Raw genomic sequence first — 9,008 nt, 5'->3', positions numbered from 1 at the left:
CACCGGATGCGTTATTCGGAGGTCGTGGGTTCGGTTCCCACCAATGGCACGTTGTTTTTTCTTCTATTTTGTGTTTAATTATCTTTCCCCTAAACAGATTACATTACTAATTTGTGTGATTATTTAAGTAAACATTTAAAGATAGACACAATGTACCATCCCCAATGCTTTCCTTGGCCTCGCCGACTGTTGGCTTCATTCCTTCATGTATTATAACGAGCCCCCTCATTTCCCCTTAATTGATCTGCTTGTAGCTCACGGGGGTCTCGGTTCTGGCAGTCTTGAAGCCATAGGTAGCGTAGGAGGGTTCTAGCACAGCTTTCACCCTCGCTCTTGATTACGTTCCACGTGACGCTGGCGGTAACAAAGGACGTTCCACGTCCATCGCTATGGCTGAGGGTGGCGCTGGTGAACACTCTCAAGGTTCGTATACAGACAACATAGCAAGTAGCATGGGGGACAGCGGCCGATGTAGCTCAGTTGGAAGAGCACCGGACTCGATATTCGGAGGTCGTGGGTTCGGTTCCCACCATCGGCACGTTTTTTTCTTCTACTTTGTGTTTAATTATCTTTCTCCTAAACAGATTACGTTACTAATTTGTGTGATTATTCAAGTAAACATTAAAAAAAACACAACGTACCATCCCAATGCTTTCCTTGTCCTCGCCGACTGTTGGCTTCATTCCTTCATATATATATATATATATATATATATACAGACAGAGAGAGATACAGATAGATAGATAGATAGATAGATAGATAGATAGATAGATAGATAGATAGATAGATAGATAGATAGATAGATAGATAGATAGATAGATAGATAGATAGATAGATAGATAGATAGATAGATAGATTGAATAATCAATAGCGAGATAAATACTCAAGTTGTGTAAACTCGTCCTGTAGGTCGACACTGTATAGTATTGACAGTCAATGCGGCTGATGCTGTATCGGTGCGTTATTATCAGGTGTATCCTTTTTTTTTCTAAGCTTATGTACCATTGTCCTACATTTAAGTCGAGAGCTTCGCTATGCTATGTGGAGCCTGTCTTTGCGTTGCACTTAATTTGACCCTTAAGTGACCTTGCCCGACTAAACTTAGGCGTCCACGATTACTTGGTCTCCACCCAAAAGTCTACTGCACCTTTCTATCGGCAAAACCTAACTAAAAAATCTAAGAGAAAAATTATGAAAAAATAATCAATGAAATAAAAAGCGGGTGTTATGGGCGATATTACAGCAACACCCATAGCGTTCGCTCTATCACTAGGTTTAAGCCTAGCTTAAACCAACACAATTTTCTGACTTCCTCAAAAACATTTTGCTCTCTGCCCATTGCTCCCTGCCAAAACAGGCTTCCGCGGAAGAGACTTTGTTGCAAACTGATTAAAATAGGAAGCTGAGGTTGTAAAACATATGGGCTGCCCAACGAAAGGTGAGTCCCCAGCATGCGATAGATGTGATGGGAATAATGTCTTGTACGTATTTCACTTAGCCAGCCATCCCATGAGAAAACGCGACCAATGCAAACACCATCGTGAGGACACCAGAGGGAATTGTAATAGCTTAATAATGTTGTCAAGAATACACTCAATGCGTCAGCCACGTCCTACGCAGATCTTCCAATGTGGCCTTAGCTCGGAATATTCTTCGGAAGTATTTTAAAAGATGGAATTTCGAACGTTTTGCGCAATAGCAGTGTTAAGAAGTGTCATGCATCTAGATGCTTCGATTTTTTTTTCATAAAACGCATTTCACACAGGTGTGGATGGCTGTGCATTGTAGGTTACGACCTTGTAGAAGTTAGCTAAATCTACCATTACCACGCCATTACGATCTCTCTTGTCATCCTGTACGCCCAGCCTTCCGCCAAATAGCAAATTGATTACCTCACTTACGTGCTCTGCCTTACTCTGCTTTGTTTGTTATCGTGATGTAATGGGCATTGTTTTCCTTTCCAGTACTAGTTCACTTGATTTGGCTATCATCAGTTAACCTCTGTGTCACTTTCAGAAAGATACCGGTTGAACTCTGTCTAGAAGCTCGTAATGGCTCGACACGCACATCCGCGTGGAAAGCAACGTATGCAGTCTATTTGTCTACGATGACTCACGGCGCATGGTTTTGTGCAGGACCTTGGCGATGCTCGCGGGGACCAGCGACTTCCGTTTGTTGTTTCTGCGGCGATGCTCGCGGCGCCGTCTGCTCTCGCTAGCACTGATTTCCTTCATGACGCTGCCCTTTTCGGCGTCCTTTGGAACCGTGGGGGAACTGTGAACGTCGGCGCCAAGTGGTTCAGGGACACCAGTGACCTGAGTTGCTCCGCCGCCAGCATCCGGGTCCTAAACGAAGGTCAAATCCTTCACGTCAGGACATTTCGGCTCAGCTTCGTCACCGCAACTAAACGTGCACATCCGAGGGTTCTTGTCGGAAACGTTTTACTCGCAAATTTTTAAAGCGTACGTACGTACGTACGTTTTTTGCATTCATTTAATGATTAATCTGCCCTAAAGCCTCATTCCACATAACAATGGAAGCTGGGGAACGGAAGGAAAGATATGTTGTATCAAGCAGCACAAAACAGATTCATGGTTGAAAGAATAATCTGAATACGCCAGTGTCAACCAGATCGAAATAAAGAAATCCCTTGTACGACCGCAGTAACGGCACCATTTAGTCTATTTCATTACGCGATAGCTCGAAGGAAAGAGGCAAGTTAACGGAATGTGCCTCCAAAGATGATTTCTCTGTCTTGATTTCTTATGTGCTACCGGAAAGTTAGAAATCAAGCGGGACTTATCCTGCACTGACCGGATGTCTGAGAACGTTTCTTCAGTTTTCAAACGGATTCATTTAAGACTGGCTTGTGCAGCGATTACACAAACAGGCTCAAATATTTAATGAAAAGAACACAGGTCGCCCTTTTCGGCACGCTTTCGTAGCGGCGTGAGTCATTGGCCAGGCGTCCAACCTTGCGCACCCAATATTAAGGTACACACCTCAATGTACGCGTGTACAATAATGCTTTCGTTGCAGCAGTTAATAACATCCGGCCGATGCGGCTGTATCAATGTCTGCGCGACTTGGTTGCAGGAAAATCAATTTTGTATTCCAGGACAGAATGGCTGTCATATAAAGGCCGATGTATTTTTTGCCCACTCAGTGATTCTCAATTTCTCCCAGTAACATGATCAGTATGATCAGGAGATTCCTTTTTATTGTAAAAGTACCCTTACATAGGGTGTATGCATGCATATATACGCACCTACATGTCAACAGTACGTGCAAACATGTAACACATATATGTAAACATCGAACATGCATGTAAACAGTAAGTTCAGTACGAATGTCTTGTATATCATAGCATGTGGCAATTCTATATCTTTTTGTTTCAAGCAAAATTTGAAACTCCTTCGTTACAATACGACTCAGCTTTCCAGCGAATAGTTGCGTGACAGAGGAAATGCGATAATTAATAATAAATCAAATAACACTACAGTGCCGAGAATGGGCCCCTGGGGTTCCCTAGAAGATGCACCTAGTAAAGATAACGGAAATAACTGAATATTGCCCTTTTCGCTATGCGACGTATGCCAATGTGGTTCGATCCCTCCAATTTAGTTTCAACTGCCGTGCGCCCCAGCCACTATACCTTGATGAATAACCAGCGCTAAAGACTAGGACGAAGGGCAAGAAGCAAAAAGAACGGACACATGTTGATCGCGGTTGTGACATTATGACAAGCGCCATCATATACCTTCCAGAAGGAGAATTTCGATAATGCATTTGTACGTCCTCACCATTTAGCTGCTTTCGCTAATGTCGGGCCCACGGAACCGAGCTTGCATTTTTCTAACCCTCAAACTATGGCCGCTGCTTGCTCAAAGATTTTGAACATTAAGATGGAGCTTTTTACTACAACTATATAGTGTGTTATTCAAGTTACGAAGCTCCATATGGTACAGGGTAATGATGCCTCAGAAAAAAAGCAAAAGAAAGTGGCACCGCAAGTGTCCGCAAAATGTATCCCAGGATCAGACTTGATGATGATGATGATAACAACTTATTTTCCACGTTATAAGAACGCCCCTAGCCCGCTCCCTCGGAGCGCAGGCCTCGGGGCAGGGGCCGGGACCTCCGCGATTAGAAACCGGCAAAGAGGCCTTGACTCTTCGCGGCTTCTTCCGCCAGGCGGATGGCTTGTTGCCGTGGGGCAGGGATCTCGTTTCGCAGCAGGGCTTCCCAGGCTTCTCTACAATAATTATTTGCTTTACCCCCGTGGGGAAAGAGTCAGTGCATTCCCAGGTTATGTGGTCGAAGGTCTCTTTCGCCCCACAGTGCTTGCATTTATCTTTTTTTTCTATCGTCTAACAGAGCATAATATGCCCGGATTGGGTTTACAAAGTTCCAGCTTGCAGGCGCCGCCATGCGACTGCATCCCTATTGTTGAAACTTTTATCCGGTGGTGGCGCCAGTCTCTTTCTTCACCTGTAGTTTTCGAGAATCTCCGTATCATTTTTCTGGCGCTCGTTCATCTTCCGGCAGTGGGGTGGCTCCACAGCTATCCGGAAGTAGAGAATCTAGATAACTCGTGGGCCGCTTCGTTGCCAGGAACGGATGTGGGCGCGGGGGTCCAAATTAGGTGAATTTTCCTGTTTAGTCGTCTACTGGCCAGAATCCTTGCCGCTTCCAGCGAGACCCTACCCTTTCCAAAATTCCAAATAGCCGTTTTGCTATCGCTGATTATAAAACTGGCTTGCGTTCCGACGCAAGTGAGCGCTATTTCAACTTTTTCAACCGTTTCGGCGTTATGGCTTCTAATGGTGGCGGCTGATACCGGGGTGCCTCAGCCGTCGACTACCAAGGCGACCGCCGCCCCCGTTGTGCCACTTGCCGCATCCACGTACGCAGCCGACTACCTGTCCAGCGATTCGAAGCGTCTGATTAGTACTTCTGCTCTCTTCTCCCCCTCTCTATGTTGAATATAGGATGCATGTTGCAAGGGAGGGGGAATGAATAGATTTTCTCCCCATTCCTGCGGGATGCTTATTTTTCCTCGTAGTTCCTTATCTGTCTGTAGGCCTACCAGCTCGAGGATATATCTACCCGTGGTTGTTCCGCCTAATCTTTCCAGCTGCGAAAGTCTGACAGCCTCCACTATTTCGCTCTAGGTATTGTGCACTCCCTTAGAAAGGAGCTTCTCTCTGGATGTGGTAATTGGAAAGCCCAGGACCCTCTTTATGCACCGTCGGAAGAGAGTGGCTACTCTCATCTTATCCGAACTAATGTTTAATAACAGCGTGACATAGCACACGCAGCTTATAATGTATGCTTGAGTTAGTTTAAAGCAATCTTTCCTTCAAGCCTCGTCCTTTCAGCGCGACCCTTCTAAATATGCCCATGGCTTGCACGGCGAATATTTCTAGTTTTTTTTAAATGCCCCATCATTACATCCATTCTGCTGAATGAATAGTGTTAGGATTCTGATTTGATATATCGTTGGAACTGGTTTTCCGTCTACTTTAATATCAAAATCCCTCCTGCAATTGCATCGGAGTTATTTTGTGTTATAGGCGAATAATTACGATTTTTTTTTTATGGAGAGCCTGATAGACCTCTACTGGCAGCATAGTCTACGACAGTGTCCGCTTCCGCCTGCAGGCGGTCAGGGCTCGCATCGCTACTCTGGTTAATCCAGAGATTGATGTCATCCGCATGCATACTGAAATTGAGCCCCTTAATGCTCCTCACGCTTCGGCCAGTCCCCTAGTGAACGAAGCCCTGCGGCGTGCCCCTGCTCCCTATTTTCACTGTGGGAGACAATATCTTGAAACTTCATGCAAGCAGCTCTGAGAAAAAGCCCTAGATGTACTCGTATGTTCATAAGCCTACCCCGCATTTCTGGAGACTGCGAAGGATCGCTTCGCGTTGAACGTTATAAAAAGCGTTTGTCAAGTCCAGGACGAGAATGACTTTGGCGCGCGAGTCGATTATGTCGTGTATAAGCCGAAGGATAACTTCCTGCGTGGAGAAGCACGGTCGGAAGTCGACCATCTCGTGCGGCCACAGGTCGTGTTTCCCCATAAAGCGCGTGATTAGTCGGTGACATCACCAGTCACGTTCCGAAGAGTAGTGTGATGAGCATATAAAGACAGTATGTGATCAATACATTCATGGTAATTCGTCTTAAGTCATGCTCAGTGGCATCATAGTTATTAAATACATTGGCGGTCTTTGACTTATCACGTGACTGAGTGAATGATCTGACCAATTCACGTGGCAGTCAATTTTCATAAAAAGTCATGTTACGAATGTATCACGTGACAATATCATGTCACAGTGAAGTTACATGAAAATGTAACGTAGTTATGTGAGTATCCCGTGACAAGGTCACGTGGCAGTCAAGTTGCATGAAAATGTCTCGTGACTACGACAGTATCGGGTGACAATTTGAAGTGATAGTCAAGTTGCGTGAGAATGTCACATGGCGACGAAAACGCCACGCGACAGGAGCGACGCGATACCGGTAATCACACACTTGCAGGCGCCAAGGTGAGAGAGAGAAATTTTTATTAACATCTGCGGGTAAAGGAGCTCCAGCCCTCCGTTGCTTGGGGTGGATGGCGGGCTGCCCGCCTCAGACGCAGGGCGGCAGACGTGGCCTACGGCGTGTCAGGCCAGCTGGATGGCGGCTAGCTGGAGCTCAAAGTTCGAGCAGCGCCACACGGTTTCCCAGAGGTTTAGTGTCAGATTCATGCCCCTACTGTCAGAAAAGGTGCAGTCCAATGTGATGTATGCGAGGGTCCCTCTCCCGTCACAGTTTATACACATTTCTTATCTTTCTCCGGGGAGCATGACTTACCAAGAGCGGTATGGGAGCGGTCCATTCTGAAGGCGGAGCCAGGCGACGGCCTGCCTGCAGTTTAGGGTAAAAGCTATCAGAGCAACCACCAACCTATTCAGCCAAATAAAGGAAATTTCCATTGAACGCCACGAGCCCTGGCGTTGTGCTAGTGAAAACTATTCAAGGGGCTCGCGATGTATACGGTGTGTAGCAACAACGCCCAGGCTTTCGCATTTATCCAACGCTGTCTGTGCAGTGTTCTCGGAATGTTTGCCTGGGTCCTGTCTCTCAGGGGCACAGTGAAAATTACGTACATTCACTGCTCCATTCTGCATGTGGCACAGCACATCGAGGTTGACTTTTCTTGTATGAACTTCCTTGTCTCGGGTGGCTCGGTGCATAAAAAATGGGCATCTGTGGCTACTTCCATCACTTCGCCCGACTTGTGCCTTGACCGTCATTGTCGCATTGCTCACTACTCGTGATCCAGAACTGCCGAAATGGCTGGCCTTCATATAGCCGCGGACATTATTATTGATTGCGCGCACGTCCAAGAACCTTGCTATTTTATACGATTCACGCGAGGCTTTCACAGAACTGCAACATCTAGAGCGTGGAGCCTCCTGCGTCAAGCGCCTCCGGCATAACCTTTATAATGCCTGTGACCGCGATGCTGATAAGGTAATGCATGTGGCTTCCGTCATACGTGAGTGTATCTGATAACGAGGCAGCTGATCGCTTTGCGAAGGTGGCACGTTGTGAGAGTGGTATCCCCGTAACTAACGCGGTGGCAGCGTTTGACTTTGCTCGAAATATTGTTCGGTACACCATATAAGCAAAGACACTCCCGAGTCACCGCGGGCTACCCCCAACAAACAATCTGCTTCCGAGATGATGGTGGTTCAGCGAAGAAACGTCTCCTTCTATTTTGAATTGGGTGCGCATGGTCAGCGGATTGCCGTCAACGCATCTGCGATATAACCAAACGGATCGCGTAGCGACTGCATGCACTGGAAACCGCCGAACACCTCATTTGTGTTTGTCCTGCATTTTCTAGTGCACGTGGAATATTTCACGTGTAGTACATAGAATTTGGCCTTTAATGTGTGACTGAAGAAGGTGGGGGGCTCATTTTTCCTAGTGGCCCCGCTCACAAAACGCAGAGAGCCTTATGTGCTCTCGTATGGCACTTGGACGGCGCGAACAGCGCGGCTGGCTTTCTCAAGCGCAGACATTTAAGCATGTACAGTGCCCGTGCCAAATTTGTGCGGCGTCAATCAGAACTTTAAATGTTTACGTGCCAAACCTCTCTGCGCGCTTCCCTTCTATGGTCGCCCGCGCGTTTCACACATTTCTTATGTCCATCTCATTTTGTAATTCTCTTTCCCCCGATCACACCCTATCAGGCTCCTTATATATATCCTATCCTGTGCCCAGCCAGGTGTGGGCCAGTTGCAATGTGTGGCGTTATCGCTCTTCGGTTGTTGATAAGTTATCGGTGCTTATGCACGTGTACTCTTGTGATGCTCGGTGCTTGCGTGACGTACTCATTGCGAGTATATATAATTGTCATGTTGCAATAAACGGCTTTTTTCCCTTTACCATGGGGTATGGGCTCCACCACTCAAGTCTTCATCGAGCTGTCATCCTGCGAAACGCTACATTGTGTCAGAAGTGATCCGGGCTATACGGGGCCCACAGCAGATGTAAGGCTACCCCTTCTGACTGACCACCAACCACAAAGTAACTGGCAGGATAATAGCAATATACAATGGCACAAGAAAGGAGGCCCAATATTTTTCTGGCGTAGCCGCAGGTTGGCTCCAACTTCGACAAGATGCCTGAGTGACCTGAGTGGATACAATAATTTGATGACTACCGATTCGCCTCAAGACTGAATGAGAGAACTCAAGAAGCTTAGGAATGTCCATTGCTGTACACAATTGGATGAGAGGCACACAACATTTTCAAGACGTTCAGCTTCTCAGAGGAAGATTTGAAGAAGAAGCAGTTTGATGCTTGTTTTGTGCCCGCATGGAGCTCAGTTTACGAAAGCGCGTTCTTCCACCGCCACCACCAAGAACCAGGCGAGTCTGTAGATTCGTATTTGACAGAGTTACCTAGGTTTGCCTATAAATGCGGCTGCTGGGAGATGAAAGAG

At 46.6% G+C, this 9,008-nt stretch overlaps 1 non-coding gene across 1 annotated transcript; it reads left to right on the top strand.

Moving 5' to 3' along the window:
• Positions 1–465: 465 nt before the first annotated feature.
• TRNAS-CGA (transfer RNA serine (anticodon CGA)) lies at positions 466–538 on the top strand. Its single transcript has one exon. It is a non-coding gene; the product is annotated as a tRNA-Ser (tRNA).
• Positions 539–9,008: the final 8,470 nt, after the last annotated feature.

Source organism: Amblyomma maculatum, chromosome 4 (assembly GCF_055883805.1).
Source record: "Amblyomma maculatum isolate TAMU_Amacu chromosome 4, ASM5588380v1, whole genome shotgun sequence".
In the NCBI taxonomy this organism is placed as follows: Eukaryota; Metazoa; Arthropoda; class Arachnida; order Ixodida; family Ixodidae; genus Amblyomma; species Amblyomma maculatum.
This window is presented reverse-complemented; position numbering and strand designations above follow the sequence as displayed.